At 40.3% G+C, this 21256-nt stretch overlaps 1 long non-coding RNA gene across 1 annotated transcript in view; it reads right to left on the bottom strand.

Annotated features, from left to right (window-relative positions):
- Nucleotides 1-4770: 4770 nt before the first annotated feature.
- LOC144455497 (uncharacterized) overlaps nucleotides 4771-21256 on the bottom strand; it is a 31361-nt gene continuing 14875 nt past the window's right edge. Inside the window, exon 2 of the long non-coding RNA XR_013484206.1 lies at nucleotides 4771-5271. This is a non-coding gene — a long non-coding RNA (uncharacterized LOC144455497). The remainder of the gene's footprint in view (nucleotides 5272-21256) is intronic.

Here is a 21256-nt window from a genome sequence, read left to right on the forward strand (position 1 = left end):
CTCTGTTGCTTTTATTTTGCTACTCTTTAATTCAATTAAACTGCTTATGAACATAATGATGCTTTGCAGAAGTTTCTGAAATAAAAAGGGAAGTCTGGGAGTGGAAAGGGTGTGGCCCAAATGATGAGGAGATTGAATGAGTAATAGACCTACATTGTAACGTGGTGTACTGGAAAGGGCACTGAATTTGGAACCCATGAACTTGTATTCTAACGCTGGCTCAGTCACTCCCTGTGAGTCTCTATAACCTCTCTGGGACTCAGTTGCCTCATCTGTAAAATGAAGGGTGTGTTTGGACTAGCTGACTTTTAAGATTTCTTCCACCTCTAAATCTATGATCCTATAATTCTATAAGAAAGGACCCAGAGGGGTGGCATAGCAGTGTAGAGGAGGTGTTGAATTGATGGATGGCCACCTCTGTCCATGGTACTGATATAGTGGTGTCCTCTGCACACAGAGGCATTGCTACATAGAATATTTATTAACCCAACCCAAGGGCTGTCCTAGGAGACTCTTAAGAGAATGCTTCTATACTGTTTTCCATCTACTCTGAATCTTATAAATCTAAAGTTAAGATGGTGTGATGGTAAACAGAATATATAGATTTGTGTATAGAAGGAACTTCAAAGACTCTCTAATCTAACTCCCTCATTTAGCACATGAGAAAATTGAAGCTATAGAAGGCAAAGTGACTTGAAACTAGGCAAGTGTCAGCTAGTCGTGTCAGAGGCAGGATTTGAACCCAAGTCTTCCTGAGTCCAAGTCCAACACTCTATCCAAAATGCCATCTTTCTTCCAAGTTTCTATTATTCTGTATCTGCTGGCATCTGATTATCGTCTTGCAGCACTGACCATGTAACTGAAATCTGATTTGAAGAAATTTTAATTGTGTCTATCCTGGCTGATCAGTGTTACCCACTGGAAGCATAAAACAAGCATTACTGCTTCAGAGCTCCTGACCAGGCCTCATTTCCTCAAGAAGCAAAGCTTTGTGCATATTCAATAGTACTTAGTTTGAAAGAATCAGTATTGTCTTTCAGTTAAGCAAATTAGGAAGCAACTAGCACCTCCTATAGGCCTCCACAATCTGATGCCTCTCTACCTTTATAACATCAAAATGATGTCATCTTTTCTTCTAAAATGTAAACATGGAAGCAATAAATAAAATGCACTTTCATTTCTTCTTCACTCACATTTTAAAGAGTCAGAAATAAGCACTAGAATCCTATTCTTTGTGTCTCCTTTCACAAAGTAATGAGTTTACCAGTAGTGCCTAGATTGATGCCTGGCAGATTATGCTCAATAAATATTTGTTGGATGAATTGATGTGTTTTTGCTAAACACCACATTTTTAGGAAGGACATTGATAAAGTGGAAAACCATCCAGAAGAAGTTGAAAGAACTGAAGATGTTTAGTCTAGAGAAGGAAACATGACAGCTGTCTTCAAGTATTTGAAGGACTGACATAGAAAGAGAATTACTTATTGTTTGGCTCCATAGTATAAAACTAAAGACAATGTGTGAAGATTGCAGCAAGCAATTTGTACTTGATATAACAATATTTCCAAACATTAGAGCTGTCTAAAAGTGGAATGGGCTATATCAGGAGGCAGTGGGTTCCCTGACACTGGAGGTCTTCAAAGAAAATCTAGATGACTACTTGTTGACTGTGTTGTAGCAGGGAATCTATTGCAGAGATGGATTTTCTTGATGTGTGATGGCCTCTGGGTTCCCTTCTAATTCTGGAACCCTGAGATTCTGTGAAAATACCTTTGCAACAGTTATCTTGACTCTATGATATCCATTCCATTTTTGGTATAGATGGAAATCTGAACTGTTGTGAAAGTGACATCACAGAGAACATCTATGAAAGGAATTCACTCTCAGAAGACTTTTCTTGTTCAGTTGTTTCAGTTATGTCTGACTCTTTGTGACCTATTTGGGGTTAAGAGGGGCCTTAAAAATCTGGCATGCTTTAGGTGCTTAATAAATGCTTGTTGAATTGGATTTGAATGTCTAAAGAAAATAAAATCATTTTGTGTTTTTTACTTCCTAGAATTAAAAAAAATCACATATGTGTTTTGCTACACAGAATTACATGGTTAAATTTTCTCCCATCAATATAAAAAATATACAAGGGAGGGAGAATGGTGCACAATATTCCCCACCAAATCCATGCATTTATATTGTGGTGCTTCATGGCACAAAAGTGCCCACGAACTATGCTTTAGGCTGGGTCACATTAAAGAGGTTCATGGAACAGGATAGGAACAAGGCAGAGGTGGCTTAGAGAGTCAGCATAGTGACTCTACCAGCCTATAAACGTTATGGTATGTTGTTATTTAGTTGTTTCTGAATCTTCATGACCCCATGTGGGGTTTTCTTGGCCAAGACATTGGAGTGGTTTGCCATTTCCTTCTCCACTTCATTTTATAAACGAGAAAACTGAGGCAATCAAGGTTAAGTGACTTGTCCAGGGTCACAAGCTAGTCAGTATCTGAAGGCAGATTTGAACTCAGATCCTCCTGACTGTAGGACCAGCATTCTATCCACTGTGCCACCTATAAAAGAAACTATATGCTACCAACACAATTAAAGCCCAAAGATAGCTACTAATCATGGAGGGGGTAATTCTTCCAAATTGAAGAACATGGGGGAAGACATGGAAGACTTATACAATGCATGTGCTATCTTCCTTAGGACTAAGGAAAGAATCTACTCAGTCTAGAAGTAAATCAACAAATATTTATTAAGCTCCTACCATATGCCTGCCAGGCATTTTGCTAGGTACTGAGGATACAAGGACAGAAATGGATCAGTCTCTGCCCTCAAGAATTCTATATTTCCTTGAGAGACCCATGTATATAGCCAAGTATATAGAGAAAAATAAATAACTAGAATTACAGAGCATTTTAAGGTTTTGCAAACCAAATGATATATATGTATGTGTATCTATTTGTACGTATATATACTTATACACACGTGTATGCATGTGCATGTAGGTGTGTGCATATACATATGTGTACATGTGTATATATATGTATATATATATATACACACACACATACATGTGTGTGTTTGTTTCATGTGCTCCTCTGATGTAGGTGCTATAATTATTCTCATTTTACAGAAGAGAAAACTGAAATTGAGAGAGGTAAATGGACTTGGCCAAGGCCACATAATTAAATAAGTGCCTGCTGTGGGATTAAAATTCAGGCTTCTGGCCTCCAAGTCTAGCTCTCTATCCATTGCACCACCTAACTGCCTAATGGCTGCAAGTGAAGGAACAACCGGGGAGATCAGGAAGGATTTATGTAGAAAGTAGAACTGGAGCTTTAAGGGCAAACTATTTCTGTGCGTTAATACCTGTGTGACCATAGGTAAATTACTTTACATCTCTAAGTCCCAGTCTCCTCATGGGTAAAATGAGATCATACTAGACAATATCTAAGGTTCCTTTCAGCACTAAATCTAAGATCCTGGGATAGGATCTGTTGTCTTAAACATCTAGTGTTTATTTATTATTGATAGAATCTATTGTCTTAAAATCTATTGTTCTCTATTGGGTTGACCACAGTGTTGTTTAGTTATTAAATTAGTAGCTGATGGAAAGCACATTCTATTTGTGAAAATTCATTCAGTTAAACAGCATTTGAGACAACTTGAGGCATTCATCTATATAGTGAAAAAGTGACTAATTACCAATTTTGAGGGGGGAAAACTCCAGAGATTATTTTGAGGCTTCAACTTGACATATTCACATCACACACATGGGAAATCTACCTAATCTCAAGTAACTAGATGGTCCCAAACACACTACATGAATATTTCAAAATGAAATATGCTAAATCAAGGCATTTTTATACCTTTTGAGTGTAACCAGGTGTGTTCTCTGAAATAATCACTTTGCTTCATATTCATTACTTGCAGACTGTGTTTCTTCTTGCTCCCAGATAAGAACTTGAGTCTTCTATTTTTTCCCTTTTAAAAGGTTATTGAGTTCATTGGAAAATCAATATTTTATTCAACTTAGTGCATGAAGAAACAAATCCTACTCCATTTTGAAACTTTTTTTGACAATAGGAAAAGAATCAGGGCCAGTTTTCACTTATGCAACCCCTAGTGTAATCTACTGAGTCCAAGTATATCTTTGTTGAGAGCATAAGTGCTGGCTAATATGACAAAAAAGGAACATGTTGGATGTTGGAGGGAATGTGGAAAAACTGGGACACTACAGCACTGTTTATTGGAGTTGTGAACCAATCCAACCATTTTGGAGAGCAATTTAGAACTATGCTGAAAGGTTTATAAAACCGTGCATACCCTTTAATCCAGCAGCACTACTGCTAGGTCTGTATCCCAAAGACATCCATAAAAGGGGGTAAAGTCCTATTTGTACAAAAATATTTATACAATATTTATATAATATTTGTACAAAAGTATTTATTGTGGTGGCTAAGAATTGGAAATAGAAGGGATGCCTATCAATTGGGGAATGGCTAAACAAGTTGTGGTATATGATTGTAATGGAATATTATTGTGCTGTAAGAAATGACAAGAAGGATGGTTTCAGGCAAGCTGGAAAGACTTCCATGAACTGATGCACAGTGAAGTGAATAGAACCAGGAGAACATTGTACACAGTAACAGCAACATTGTTCGATGAAGAACTATGAATGATCCAAGACAATCCCAAAGGACTAATGAGGAAGCATACCATCCACCTCTAGAAAAAGATACTGATATTATTTGAATACAGACTGAAACATGCTGTTTTTCACTTTCATTTTTTTCTTTTATTCAAGACTTTTTGTACAAAATGACTAATACAGTAATGTTTTACATAATTGTGCATGTGTAGCTTATATATGATTCCTTGCCATCTCAGGGAGGGAGACATAGAACTTGGAACTCAAAACTTTAAATAAAAGTATTTTTAAAAATTGAAAAAATTCTAAAGAGCATAATTACTCTACAGAAACCAAAAGTTGATTGGTTTCATTGTATCATTAGCATCATTGATTTAGAGCCAGAAGGACCCATAGGGATCATCCAATCCAAGCCCCTCATTTCATAGATGAAGAAACTGAGGCCCAGAGATGTGGAGCCAATTTTCCCAAATCACATAGTAAGTGGCAAGGCCAGTATGTGGAACTAGGTGGTTCAGTGGAGAGAGTGCTGGATTTGGAGTCAGGGAACTTGAGTTCTTCAACTTCCTGCCACCATGACCTTGGATAAATCATTTTATCTCTCTTGGTCTAAGAGTCCTTCTCTGCAAAATGAAGGAGTTAGGTTAGATGGCTTCTGAGGATCCTTCTAGTTCTAATTTCTCCAAATCCTACAATTTCTCCGAATCCACAAATAGTTTTGGTTCTATGACACCCTGCCTTTCATGTTCATATAAAATGGTAATGGAGGAAACTCAGTCTGTATAACCTTACTGGTATAAAAGTCACTAGACAGGGAGGAAGAAGACTGAGGTTCCAGAGCCAGCTCCAATGTTTGCTAACCCTAGGCTTAATCTCTCTGAACCCCATTATCTTTATCTGTAAACAGGGGTCATAATACTTGTACCACCTATCTACAGGGATGTTAGGAGAAAAGTATTCAAATGTCAGTTCTCTATAAATGGAAACTGCTATTAAGGTGAGGGACCCATATTCTTTGCAAAGAGCTGAAGGACACCTTTTTCTTTTTTTAGGCAACTGGGGTTAAGTGACTTGCCCAGGGTCACACAGCTAGTAAGTGTCAAGTGTTAGTTCTGAGGCCGGATTTGAACTCAGGTCCTCCTGACTTCAGGGCTGGTGCTCTATCCACTGCGCCACCTAGCTGCCCCAGTACACTTTTTGAGGCATTGCACTTTATGGTTACGTAAGAAGAACCATTCAATTCAAATACATAAACAGAAGAGACTCTGGGATTCTAACCTATGTTTGGAGTCTGAGACGATGGAGGAGACAGCTGCAAGAATTTTTTCTTTCCCTCAGGTGATGAAATAAAAGCAAACAGATTTTGAGTAAGAGGGTCTGGATTCAAGTTCTGTTTCTGCCAATTATGCCAAATTGCCTTCTCTAGGTCTGAGTCTCCTCATCTGTAAAATGAGAGAAGGTTGGACTACATGACCTCTAAGAGAATTTCTGCTTCTAATTTGTGGTCTTAGGATCCTAACTAAGGGTGCACAGAACCAGTGGGCCTAGAATCAGGAAGACCTGAGTTCAAATACTGCCCAGATTCTTACTAGTTGTATGTCCCTGAGCAAGTCACTTAACTTCTGTTTGCCTGAATTTCCTCAACTATAAAATATAGAATTATAGTTTTATTTATATACATTTATATAAAATATAAAATTAATCGAACTTATCTCACAGGGTTATTGTGAGAAGCAAATGAGATAGTATTTGTAAAGTGCATAGGGCCTGGCCCACAGTAGGTGAATTTTGTTCCCTTCCTTCCTCAGTGCCCATGACTGTCTAGCTAACTGGTGTGATATAGGAGAAAGAGCAATGTTTCGAGGATCAGGAGACTTGAGGTCTGGTTCTTATTCTTTCAATAGGTCAGTCACCTCCCTGGGCCTGTTTCCTTATCTGTAAAATAAATGGGTCAACTAAGATTCTTTCAGATTTGAAACCCTGTGTTTCTATGGCTGATAAGGTCCCTTCCATCTCTAACATTCCATGATTTTCTGGAAATGACTCCACCTTTGACTAAGTGTCTCAGTTTTGTATAATGTAATTCAATATTTCAGATGAAAGTTGCACCCGGATTTTGTAGGATAACTTATAATTACTCATATTTATACAGTGTTTCAAGATTCTCAAAGCACTTCTTACAAAGAGAAGCTAGATAAGTAATAATCTCATTTATTACTGTAAGATAAGTAATAATAATATTAGCTGCAGTCTAGATGAATGAATGAAAAAATGCTTACTATGTGCCATCCTGTGCTAAGAACTGGGAATACAAAAATTACACAACACACACACACACACACACACAAATCCCTGACCTTAAGAAGCTTGCATTCTAATAGAGGTAGATAACACATAAAGGGGAGAGGTGACCAAAGAAAGGAGTTATGTTCTGGGGAAATGGAAAGCAGGAGGAGGACAGTTGAGGGGCAGCAGGAAGGTGACCAGATGGCCAGGGATGGATGGCTAGATGGGATGTGACACTAAAGTACTTGTCATCTATTACCTTATTTGGCAACAACTCCCTCTATTGGCATAGCTTGGTAACTCCTCCGTGACTGATATTTTTAGAGCATTGGGTGAACAGTCAAATGTCTCCCCCAACATCCCATAGCCAGCATGAAGGAGGCAGTGTGGTGCAATGGAAAGAATGCTGGATTTGGAGTCCGAAGACCCAAGTTCCAGTCCTGCTTCTGCCCCTTGGGCTATGTGACACTTCGTCTCTCTGGGACTCAACGTCATCATTCAAATGCATTAATTTAATCTGTAAAATGAGGGAGTTGGACAGACATGAACAAATCTGCAGACTGCATTTCCTTCTCAGATCTCAACATCATTTTTATTAAATGATGTTACTGCCCTTTTCTCTGTGCCAGGGAGGAGGCAGAAAAATCAGGGTTGCCATTTATCTTACTGATAAGGCCAGTTTCTACTGCCCCTCATGCAGAACATCAGATGCTCACGGAAAGTGTACCTGGTTTATTTAAAAGTAATGTCATAACATGAAGTGTCTGACAATGTCAAGAGATGCTTGAGAAGAAACCAGGAGGGCTGTCCCTGTTATGGGCCATCCAAGCTTCAGCTCGAATGGATTTGCCCAGTTTGGGGTCCCACCTGAATTAATTAGTATGGACATGGCCTTAATGCTAACAGGGCCTTCGGTCTACAGTAGAGACAGAGCAGGAAATACACTGAAGAATAACCTGCAAGTTTTCCTTTAAAGTAAGCGGCTGTTGTCTTTTGAGATGGAGTTCTAGCGACCTCTCGTGGCAAAGCAAAATACTCACTGCCTTTTTTTTCCTTTCAATAAACTAACTCATTTCCTATTTCACAATAGAAAAACTTCTCATTTCATTGCTTCTTTTGTTTAAAAACGTACCTTCACAGAATACATCTTGCTTTTCAAAGAAGCCTGAAGTAGCAGCAGCAGTAGCAGTCATCTCTGACCCCTAATCAGCCAATTCCAGAGGCTTCCCATTGTCTCAAATAAAATCTATTCAGCTTTCAAAGTTCTCCCCAATCTGGCCTGGACCTATCTTTCCAGCCTTGTTGGAAACTATTCCCCCTCCAATGCTCTGCAAACCATCCAAATCAATTTGCTTGCTGCTACTCCTTTCTGGTCTCGCTTATGACTTTCCATTTCCCACGTTTGCACGGGTTGAGTCCCCATACCTGGAATGCTCTCAATCTTGCCTCAACTTCATTGGATTCCTCTCTTCCTTTACGAAAACTTTCTTTAACCTCAGGCACCATGTTCAACAGGACACCTTTCCTGATTTCCTCAACTTATAGTGCCCTTCTTCCCAAATTACCTTGCATTTGGCTACTCCTTTAAGTTTATGCTATATATTTTTATATGTACTTGTCATCTGCTTTATTATAATAGAAGCTCATTTCAAGAAGGGCTTGTTTCATTCTTTGTACTTATAGCCCTACTTGCTTTGACCACTGCCTGCCACATAGTGGGCATTTAATAATTACTTGTTGACTGACTGATTGATAGTAGTAGTAACTAACATTTGTATGCAGCTTTAAAGTTTGCAGGGGTTTTTTACATATATTTTTCTCAGTTGTTTCTACTTAGGTGCAATGATGAGCATTTTTTTAGCCTTTGATTTGGGTTTGTATGCAGTAGCTAAAATGAAAGTTCATCCTGTTTTATTTTGAAAGACAGAGCCATACCTAGGAATTCTAGTACCTAGAACAAATTCAGTGGAATGGATAGTGGGGAAGCAGATGTCTGAGGTATGACCATGTTTGTTCATGGTTGAGGTAAATTGTATATAGAGACAGATCTGGCTCATGAAAATTAGGGAGGCCCAAGGTGTTTGAAGGAGTAGTGGGGTGGAGTGAAGAAGATGGTGTACCTGGACTTATTTAGGAGGGAGAGAAGGGAGCTAGAAGTTCTATAGATAACAAAAAATAAGGATCTGGGCAAGGCAAACAGAAGAAAGGAAGGTGCCTGCAGAGCGATGGTAGTGGAGGAAAGGTCTAAATGTGGCAGAGGGGAGCAAAGATTATATCAACTCCACATATTGGCCCTGAGTTTCAGGAAACAGAGACCAGTAGAGGTAAACAGATTTGTCCAAGGTCACAGAGAGAGAACATAACAGAATTAGAAAATAAGAAAAGCATCAGCCAGCCTTGGAGAGGGGGGCCAAAAGATTGAATGTCTTCAGGACAAAGCTTAGTTACACTGAATACCTGCAGACAAAAGGAATGTGAGAGAAAGTGATCTGTGTTGAAGAAGAGTTTGTTAACAATAGAAGAAGGTTCTGAAGGCACAGTGGATAGGGAGAGCAGAGGAGGACAGGGCCGAACGTCCAATAGAGTGAAGAAGTGTCTAGCATGTGTCCCTTCAGTACTCTACCTATACCGATCCAACTTATCCTATGTTGTTCAGGTCCTCAGCTCCACTGGGGAGGTGGGATCCTGGAGAAGGGTGGCATGGCTAGGAGACCCTGGGGCATGGCAACCTGAGGGAACAGGCAGAGCAAGCCATCAGCCCTCTGCTAGAAGCATACTTTTAGGTCAATTGCTGGGACAAAGACCAGCTGTCCTCTATTACTTCTGCCTCTGGTGAAAGATAATATATAATTTGCATAAGTAATAGCCTGTGATTTACAGATTTGTAATCCTGTGGAAAAGCTGAAGGAGATATGGAAGGCAATATGAGTCCTGGACTTGAAATCAGGAAGACTTGGGTTCACATGTTAGCTCAGAATCTTACCCGCTCCACTACCGTGGGTCATCACTTTTTATGTGTTTTAGTTTCTTTATCTTTAAAATGGGGATAATAATAGCATTTACCTAACAGTATCATTATGAGAGTCAAATAAGATGATAAATGTAAATTTCTTTGCAAACTTTAAAGTATTACATAAGTGTCAGCTACTATATTAGTTATTCACATTATTATTGCCTCATTCCTGCCCATTCCTAGACTTGACTTTTTAACATTTCTCCGTCATTATGAAGTAGCACCACTTCTTTCTCATTCCACAAGCCCAGAACCTTGGAGTCATTGGAGTCTTTACGAATTTCATTCCCAGGTAGATAGCCTCTGATTCTTGCCAGCTCTAGATTTAGAGTGAGAAGGGAACTTTGAGGTCATTTGGTCCGACCTTTCCATTTTATAGATAAAGAAACAGAGGCCAGTAGAAGTAAACAGATTCATCCAAGGTCACACACAGAGAGAGTAATAGAATTAGAATTTGAACCCAGGTCTTCTGACTCCAAATCCTATAAACCTTCTCCTGCATCAGTCTTCTCACAGCTCTAGTGATAGACCTTTTGAGTTGGGAAGACCTGCCTTAGAAACTCAATAGTTGTATGACCATGGGCAAAGTCAATTAATCTTTGTGGTCCTCAGTTTTCTCATCTGTAAAATAGGGATGAAAATAGCACCTACCTCATAGAGTTGTTCTGAGGATCAAAGGAGATTATACACGAAGCATGTTGCAAACATAATGTAGTGCAGTGGATAGAGTGCCAGGCATGGAGTCAAGAAGACTCATCTTCCTGAGTTCAAATCCGACCTCAGACATTTGTTAGCTACGTGACCCTGGGCAAGTCACTTAACCCTACTGTAAAATAAACTGGAGAAGGAAATGGCAAACCACTCCAGTATCTCTGTCAAGAAAACCCTAAATGGGGTCATGGAGAGTTGGAAACAACTGAAAAACGATTGAACAACACCGACAAATGCTAGCTGTTATCATTATTATTGTAAATTTAATTCTAAAAGCAATCTCTTTCTTGGCCTCACTGTCTCCAAGTTGTTCTCCTTCACCCCATCTCCCTGATCTTTCTTGGTAAGAATTATATTCTTTGGTTGTCTTTTGATCATTGAATCCCCTTTGTTGGATCTCTGAAGTAGCTTCCCATTGCTTCTTGCATTGAAGAAAAACTGCTGCTCCTAAGTTTTGAAGGCTTCCATTTGTTGGTATTCACTTCCTAAACCCCCTGATCCCCAGCTATATTCCTGTCTATACTTATCTCACCCGTCAATCAAACCTATTTTCTCTTCCTTATGTTCACTCTTCTATCCTGCCCCATTCCTCATTACCAAGCCAGGTCCAGTTCCTTTTCCAAAAGTTCATTCAATCCACTTTTCCCTTGAAGCCCAAGCCCACCTAATTGAGGCATTTCTTTTTTTATTTCGTGGTCCCTATTTTCAAGCATTCATCCTTTACCCTTGCCTCCCCAATTCCCCAGAATCCCTTCCATGCCTGATTTTCATAAATTTGCAATCTGTGTTTATTGTCTTCTCTCGTTACCCCACTGGGAGGCAGAGTGGTTCAGGAGGGAAAAAAATGACATTTGGAACCACAGGATCTGGATTCCAATTCTCTTTACCACTTGTATGATCTCAGGCAATTGACTTTATTTCTCTGGACCTCAGTTTCCTCATCGGTGAAATGAGAGTTGTACTAGATGAACTCTTAGGTCCCTTCCAACACTAAATTGATGATCATAGGTTGCAAATTCATTCAAAAATATTTCTCAAGTGCCAACTATGTGCAAGTCACTGTTGGAAAAATCTGTAGAAACATATGAATCAGAACGGCATAAGAGATAGCAAAGACATGGGTTCAGCTCTTGACTCTGACACATGCTAGCTATGTGCAATCACGGGTAATTCTCTGAGACATTAAGGTACAGATAACTTTCCTGAAATGTATCTGGAAAGAGAGTTTCCATGACAGAAATTCTGTAGATTGAAAAAATCACAGGCTCCTTCCTTCTGCCCCTCCCCCTGCCCCCAGAAGATCATACAACCATAGATTTAGAGCTAGAAGAGATCTTAGAGGCTACTTTTCCAGGCTGAGCTGAAGACTTCCATTTCGTCCTGAAGCATCACTCCAGCCATGGAATTCCCACACTGGAAACACACGTCTCCACTGCAGCCTCCCTCTCTCTCTCTGATTGGACGGCTTCTCCTAGATCCTTCATCTAAGGAGGGCTCCCGTGCCAGCCCAGTCTCATTCCTCTCTGGGTGGCTTTTTGGACTTTCTCTGCTAAAACTTTGTCTCCTCCCATCCCCCTTTTTAGTTTCATTTTATTTGTTCTTTCCTCCTATTATAATGTAAGCTCCTTGAGGGCAGAAGCTGTCTTTCTTTCCACTTGTTTTTATGTTTCCAGAGTTTAGTATCACATCTGGCACATATATAGGGCAGCGAGGTGGTACAGTGGATAGAGGGCCAGGCTTGGAATCAGGAAGACATCTCCCTGAGTTCAAATCTGATCTCAGACACTTACTAGCTGTGTGATCCTGGGCAAGTCACTTAACCCTGTTTGTCTCAGTTTCCTCATCTGTAAAATGAGCTGAGAAGGAAATGGCAAACCACTCCAGTATCTTTTCCAGGAAAACCCCAAATGGGCTCACAAAGAGTCAGACACAACTGAAAAACAGCTGAACAACGAGCATATATATGACCTCTTGAAAATGCTTGTTGATGGAATCTAATTTAAGTCTCTCACTTTACTATTGAAAAAACAGAATCCTATAGCATTTAAGTAACGTGCCCAAGATTACATGACTAGTTAGTGTTTATTGCGCAGTTAGATTTAGCACCCAGGTCCTATAACTCCAATTCTGTCTGCTTCCTACTGATGAATTGACAAGTATTTATGTTTTCGGTACAACAGGAAATAAAGGACTAGGATTTTGAGCTGGAAGAGACTCTAGAAATCATCTTAGGATCATAGATTTAGATCTGGAAGAGATTCAGAGGTCACTAAGTCCAACCTCTAATTTCAAGTTGAGGAAACCGAGGTCTAAAGATTTGACCAAAGTCACATAGATAGAGAATGACTGGTCCTTGGACTCTTTCCACTGTATCGTGCTACCCTCAGCCTCCTTGTTCTACAAATAAGCAAGCTAAGACCCAGGAAAGGGAAGTCACTTGCCCATGGGAGTAAATAGCTAAGGCAGGATTTGAACACAGGTCTTCAGGCTTGGGGTAGAATGCTTTTTCCTCCATACCACTAATGCCTCACTTATCACCAGAAATATATGACTATTGCTGCTTTCAAAGAGTTTGTTATCTATTTGGATAGTGCAAACTAATAGATAATTAAAAACAATTAAGGATTAGACTGTGCATCTTCCCTGGACCTCAGTTTCCTCATCTGCAAAATGAGGGAGTTGAACTAAATCTCTTCTAAGATTCTTTCCAACTCCAAATCTGTACTCTTATGTTTGCAAAATAATTTATTGGAAACTTTTAATCATGTGCCACTTAAGTGTATTTAAAAAAGAATCTCTCTCTCCATATATTAAGCATATATGTGTGTATAGATACATATATATTTGACGTACAGATGGCAGAAGAAGTAGCATGGCATAGTAATAATAGCTAACATTTATGTAGGCCTACTATGTGCCAGGCATGGTGCTAAGCCAGGGGTGGGGAATCTGCAGTCAAGGCCACATGTGGCTCTATAGGTCCTCACGTGTGGCCCTTTGAGTCCAAACTTCACAGAACAAATCCCCTTAATTTGTCTGTAAAACTTGGGCTCAGTCAAAAGGCTGCACCCAAGGACCTAGAAGGCCACATGTGGCCTCAACTTCAGGTTCCCCACCCCTGGGCTAAGCTCTTTGCAATTATCTCATTTGATCCTAACTGCAACCCTGAGAGGTCAGTGCTATTATTACCCCTATCTTACAGAAGAGGAAACTGAAGCAAATAGAGGTTAAGTGACTTGCCCAGGATCACACAGCTAGTAAGTGTCTGAGACCCAAGTTGAATTAAGGTCTTCCTGACTCCAAGCTCAGCGCTCCCTCCACTGAGAGACCATCCTTATCATCAGGAAGACCTGGTTTAAAATCCTTCTTCTGACACCTATTAGTTGTGTGTGACTGTGGATGTCACTTAACCTCACTGGTACCATGAGAATTCAGAAAAAATGGGAGAGCATTGTGAAATGCAATTCTCAGAGAAGTTTCAGTAAAGAAGGGAGGATTTGAGCAGGGTCATGAAATGAGTAAATGTTTCATTGGCAGGGGAGCAAAGGCATGATAAGAAGAGAATAAGAATGAAGTATCTGGGAAACAAAAAGTGAAGAGAGCAACACATCTGGAATGACTGTTATGTGTCAGGGTTATGTTCAGAGTAAGGTTGGGTGAGTAGTGTGGGGTTAAATGAAATAAATGAATGCATTATGGAGGCTTTTGCAAGCCACATAGAGTAGTTTCATGTCATGGGAAACAGGGAACCATTCCAGGTTCTTAGCAATAGAGGGACACAACGAAAGGAGTCTTATAGGAAGATTTGGCCCAGATGGGGCCAATACTATGTTCTCTTTTGTACGTTTTTCCCTAATTTTTTTCATAACACCATGCTGACTAATTGACGCTCATTCCTTTTTTAAAAAATTTATTTTAACCTTAAGTTCTAAAACTTAAATACAAAATAAGAAAAAAAACAGCTTGCCTTGTGCACAGCAGAATGTAAAAGAGGATTCAAGATACAAAGCAATAAATTTTCATTTTAAGAAAGCTTCTATAATAAATACTATACATTGTGTTCAGAGCTATCTATCTTTTTTTTTGCTTCCTTATAAGTTTTCTTTTGTTCTCTGCTGTGCACTTTTTAATTTGTTTTCCCCCTCCCTCCCCCCACATGAAGGCTACAATTAAGTGTAGATATATTTGACCCTCATTTCTAAAATAGCCCTTTGTAGCCTCACTTAAAGTCTACAATTCCAAGGCAAATCCCTAATTTAATAGAATTTATTTATAATAATAGCTCATGCTTATATAACAGCTTGAGAGGCATTGTGGGACAGTGGACAGCATGCCAGCCTTGGAGTCAGAAATGCATTGCCTTAAGGCTTACTTTTGACATATTCTAGCTGTATGTGACCATGGGCAAGTCACTGAACACCTCAGAATCTTAGGACCATAGACCCAGAGCTGAAAGGTCATCTTTTTACCCAAGTCATTTAGTCCATCTCCCTCATTTGACAGATGATGTAACTGTGTCTCAGAGAGGTTGACAAGGTCATACAGATAATACTAAGTAGTAAAGTCAGAATCTGAACCCAGGTCCTTGGATTCCCAATTCTTTCTACCATGGCAATTCTCCAAGACTTTACTATAGATGAGCTGCTGATCTACATTGCTGAAAGGAGTTCTGGACCAACAATAACAAGAACATTTTATAGTTTCCAAGTAATTTACATACATTCTCATAAATATTTTTTCATTCATTCACTCATCACTCATTAGCCCCTAAAAACAACCGTGAAATAGACGAAATTGCTAATTTTTCCATTTAGTGGATGAGAAAACTGAGGCTATAGTAAGGCACTAACTTGTCCAAGGTCACCCACATAAATAAGTAGCAGAACTGGAACTCAAAACCAGCTCTTCTGATCTAGCACTTACTCTAACATGCCACATCAACTCGCTGGCTTTCTGCTGCATCGTAGTTACTATTCCGCCCTTACCCTATTTTGTGTCTCCTTTTGACAAGATGCCTTGTGTTCTGAGCAGTCCTCACCCAAACACTGTCAAACAGGATTATCTTGACATTAGACACACATTGGTTACAGGGCTGGCCTGAGGTCATGCAGCCACGACCAAAATTAGGGATCACTCAGTGACTAAACCGGGATTATGACTCCAGCCTGTCTAGCTCCTTAACACTGCGTTCGATCCAGCATGCTAATCTTCTTTATTGACTAGAGACAAGAGGAGAAGGTGAGGAGGGGTTAAGCTTTTTTTTTTTTGAGACATCTCTTCAATGAGAATCATAACGCATCTGGTTTTAACAACCACTACTGAAATGTGATGATGGCGCAGCTTTGGTAACTAAGAGTGAGATAAATGGCTTGGCTGTTTCATTGGGACGCTCAAGATATAGCAAAACTCAGAGGAAACCCCAGGGGTTCTTTAAGGGAAATCTTATCTATTGTTTGTTTTCGATCATCGCCACACGCTACTTCAGCAAGGTACTGGAAGTAGTCTCCCCTTCATTTTCAGATAGAAGACTTTGCTCTCTGGATTAGTCGCATTGGCTATTAAAAACTTGTCCAACAATTCCAGGACCGTGGTGCAGATTCCACTTTCTCCCGGTAGTCCTTGACCAGCTGCATCTTCTTGTCACTGGTGTCAGTTTTCTGCTCAATGCTGGAAATGACCCTCCAGGCTGACCTTCGCCCCCCGACTACGTTCTTGTAGGCCTCCAAGAGCCGGTTGCTCTCCTCGTTGGAGAGCTCAGCCCCCTGCTCGGTCACCGCCTTCATGCAGGTGGCCATGTCATCACAGTGCTCGGCCTGCTCGGCCAGCTTGGCCTTCTGGATCATCTCGGTCTTCTCCACAGTGGACAGGTTTCAGATGGGAGTGGGGGCAGTGGCGGCGGCGGAAGCTACAGGGCTCCGGGGAGAGGGAGAAGCAGCACCGAGGGTGGGGCAGGAGAGAATCAGCCCAGATCAGGGAGAGTCCTCGAAAGCCTAAAAGGTGGAGGGGGCCGGGGGAGAAGGGAAAGGAAAAGAGGGTGGAGATAGGAGAGGCAACGAGAAGGGGGAGCAGGAGGTGAGGAAAGAGGAGGAGGTGACCGCGTCACACCAAATGCCCTCCACCCGGCCCAGCACCTCCCTAAGGGAAATCTTACACATGTGAGTGAGCATGAATTTTCATGATCCTTAAAGATAGAGGGAGACCTTCATCGAGAAAAATATGGACCCCTCAAAGAAGGCATAACAAATCCACTGAAGCAACTGAATCACTTGCGTGCAGAAGCATGAACATTGATGAAAGGACTTTGAATTTCTCTAATGAAGCTGGTGGGGGGGGGGTGGCAGTGGTGTTAGAATAAATAAAGAGTATTCTTAAAACCAGTTTCAAAAGAGTAGTCCACAGTAGAACATGGACTTGGCAATGATCTGTTCTAGGTTTTAGGTGGTATGCTCAGCTCCTTTTTCTCTGCCCCTCCTCAGCTTATCTTTACAAATTACCTGCTTTTGATCTCTTCCGCCCCCTTGGGATACCCTGGAAGTTGGGTGCCACTGAAGAGAGCCTGCAGGTATGAGGGAGAGGGAATTTACCCGGGATACAGAATGTTGTTAGCAAGTCCCAAGTTCAAAGACTGCCTCAGATGAGGCAGGATAACTAACTGGGCAGTTACCCTGGGCAAGTCACTTAAACTCTATCTCTGTTTCCTCCTCTGTAATAAAGGGAGCAATGATAGGACCTACCTCACATATATAAGATAATATAAATAAGATAATATAAAATGCTTTACAAATTTTAGAAGTATGTTCCCAACTATGGTTCATTATGTAAGTTATAACTGTCATCATCATCATCGTCATCATCATCATCATCACCACTGTTATTGTAATTATTATTGGCACCTATGAAAAGGAACCATTCCCTGGCATAGAATGGTGTTTTAGTCTTCCTGGTGCATAGACCCTATAACCCTCAGGGGAACTGCAGAGTTTGGGGCCTCCAGTTTGCATAGATTAGAATGGATTAGGGGATTGAAATAAAATAAGGGAAAAAAAGACCTTGGTAAACCAGAAGAGCTTGGTACAGCTCAAATTCCAATATTTATGTGATCTGGAAGGAGCAGAGGGGAGGAGAAAGTTAGGCCCCAAACTTCTTAGATACTGGATGCTAATCTACAAAAATGTCCACTCTCCCAACACTGAAAATATAGATGGATGGTATAGAATTTCTCAAAATAGCCTGGATCCTCAGTTCTGATCTTACACATTTCTGCTTTGTGTCTAGAGTATCCATAAATCAAATCCTCTGAGATGAGCCACAGAGTGTAGTAATAAATAGTAAGCTATTGGGTGAGGTGGGTGACCAAAGCTTTGCCACACAGTGCCAAAAAGTAGACAGCGCCTGAAAAAAAAATCGTGACTACAACTTTTAGATCGTAGACTAAACGTGAAAATGAACGTATCCTGGTTTCAATGAATCCTGGGAAGATGATATGGCCTGATGCAGGGTGAAGTGAGCAGAAGAATCAGGGCAGTTTATAGTATAAAATTTATAGTATAAACCCCTTAATAAAAGGATTTGTTCTGTGAAGTTTGAATTTGGTCAGAGGGTTGCACTTGAAGGCCTAGAGGGTCACAGGTGGCCTCCAGGGCATAGGTTTCCCCACCCCTGGTTTATACCATAACAACAGTGTAAAGGCAAACAACATTGGAAGCCTTAAGAGATCTGATCAATGCAAGGATCAGTCGGTCATTGAATCTAGAGGACCGATGATGAAGCCTGCAACCTACCTCATGATAGAGGTGATGGATATAAGAGGTAGAATGAGACACATTTTTTAAACATAGGCAATTCATAGTAATTTATTTTGCTAGGTTATGCATTTTTTTAACCAAGATCTTGTTTCCCCTGAGCTTTAATTGGGAGGTACAACAGAGGGGGAGAAAATACATTTTTAGTCATTAAAAAAAAAAAAAAAATAGAATAAAATAAAAATTAATGAATGTGTCCTCTAGAGCATTTTCTGATGGTTGCTGCCTTGTAAAGTGATCATGGTCCAATCAGTTAATTAAGGGTATCTTTCGCCCACACTCACTTCACCAACTGAAGAGAATGATGGTGCCAGCCTGGAGAATGCACACCAAAGAGTGGGACTTGAATAGGAAGGTTCCTGAGATGGAAGAGTGGGAAATTACTTAGCAATCACCACAAAAGAATGAGGTTTTCCTTATCTAAAAACTTAAAGTCTGAAACAAGGAACCCAATTTGATTAGCAGGGCAAGGAGAGGAGGGAGGGGAGAATGGACAAGTCAGAGTAGAGGGATCAGGAAGATACAATAAAGGAGAGGAAGATGTAGTGGAATGGGCATCTCATCTAGAGCCAGAAGACCTGGGTTTGAATCTTGTCTCTTTCACCTACTATCTGAGAAATCTTGGAAGCATCACTTCTCTGGGTTTTGGCTTTCCCATCTGTAAAATTAAGGTGTTGGACCAGGCAGTCTTAGAGTTCCCTTCAACTGGTAAATCCTGTGCTTTTATGAATGAAAGGGAAAAAGAAAGAAATAAGTGAAAAGGAGGAAGGGTAGAAAAAAGGCAGGGGAAGTCAGAGGTATGAAAAAGAGGATGTAAAAAGGGAAAGCAGACATGGAAGAGAGTGAAAAGTAAGGAATAATAGTAAGGAAAAATGAGCTTGGATGAACCAAATTCAACTGAACAAACCTTTATCAAATACCTGTTATGTGGAGTATATTGTGCTAGGAAGGGAAAATTCAGATATAATGTATTAAAGGGGGTAGGTTCCCCAAACACATACACACACACCTGAGCATGATTGTATGTAGCAAAACGTGGAGGGCCTTTTGTATAAGTGGTATGTGTCAGCTTCAGTTCTGTGGATTATGAGCTCCCCGTTGAAGGCTAGGCCTGCTTAGGCTCAGCTCGTCTGCCTCAAGTTATGTGGGTGAGATCAGGGTGGCGGTGGGGCCATATGTGTACATGGATAAAGGGCTTTTTAAGCTGGGCCTTAAATAATGAATAGGGTTTTAGTGGTCTGAGAAGAGGAGAGAGTGGGGATTCTAGGCATAGGCAACAATGTGACCAAAGGCATAGAAGTGGGAAATTGAGGGATTCAGGAGAAAGAAGAGGAGGAAGAGAAGGTGACTCTAAATGACAATGGTCATAGTGATAGCTGGCATTTCTATAGTGCTTTAAGGTTAACAAAACACTACGCATATATTATTTATATGATCCTCATAATAGCAGTGTGAGGTAGCTGCTATTATTACCTCCATTTTACAGATGAGGAAACTGAGGCTGAGGGCAGTTATATGACTTGCCCAGGGCCGGCCACACATCTAGTGAGTGTATGAGTTAGAATTTGAATACAGGTCTTGTCTCCAAGCCAACACTCTATCCTGTGTCCCTCTAAAGACCTATTCATCAAATTTAAATATTGAAAACAAGATCATATTTGAGGAAGCTTTTTAAAAAAAGTTTTCCTTGAAATAAGTATAGGATAGGGAGGGTTAGAACTAGGGAGAAATAAGACAATGGTAAGAGAATGATTTTTTTAAGGCCATGCTTTCTTTATTCTTTTCTCTCCCAAGTTTCTTCAGCTTGAATCCATGAACTTAAAAAGATACTTTGATAACTGTATTTTGATATAGTTTCTTTTTGTAATCTTATCTTTTTACCTTATGCATTTAAAAACATGATTCTGAGAAGGTGCAGTAAGCACTATAGATATTATTATCCCCATTAATGGCAAAGACATTCCCTCCCTCCAAGCTCAGTATTCTTTCCATGGCTCTGGTCACTACAGCAATAAAAAAAAAACAGTGTTGAAATACAGGGTGTCCCAAAAGTCTTAGTACCACTTTTTAGCTATTAAAGTTTTTATTCAGCTTTAAGGCCTTGGAACTTTTTTTATATTATTATTAAACTTTAATAGCTTAAGATGGCACTAAGACTTTAGGGACACCCTGTGCAGAATGATTCAGATGGTCTTGTGCATGATGTCACGGGAGGAATGTTGGATTTGGAGTCAGAGGACCTTGGTTTTGGAGTCAAAGAATTTGGCTCTGCCCCTTACTGCCTGTGGGACCTTGGGCACTCAGGATCCTTGGCATTTGGTCATTAGCTGTTCTCCCTCGCTTTCCCTTTGTGTCATCAGGGTGCTGAGTGGGGCAGTGGGAGGGAGGGCAAGAGGGGTTTCAGTTTCCTCAAATTTAAAATTTGGGGGCTGAACTAGCTGACCTTTCTAAAGTCCCTTCTTGCCCTATACCTGTGATCTATGACTTGCCATGGACACAGTGAATGTTATCTCAGAGCCTTGTAATAATATTTATTCTATCAAAACCGTCAAACTGGGAACTGCCTTTCGGCCTCATTTGCATAGGATGATGCTTGTGTTATCAAGGTCAAAGGTGACACCAGTTACTTCAGCATAGAGACTTTTGCTTTATCCTATACTCCCCAATTAAGGAAAAGGTTGTAATTCAAGGGTTTGGGTGAAGGTCAGTTGTTGGGAACTCAGCATGAGGTTTCCCCTAAAAACAGTGTTATAAGTGATAGTTGGATTACCAAGATATTGAGGAAAAACTCAATTC

The sequence above is a fragment of the Phascolarctos cinereus genome, unplaced genomic scaffold (genome assembly GCF_003287225.1).
Source record: "Phascolarctos cinereus isolate Bilbo 61053 unplaced genomic scaffold, phaCin_HiC Scaffold_9;HRSCAF=440, whole genome shotgun sequence".
NCBI lineage: Eukaryota > Metazoa > Chordata > Mammalia > Diprotodontia > Phascolarctidae > Phascolarctos > Phascolarctos cinereus.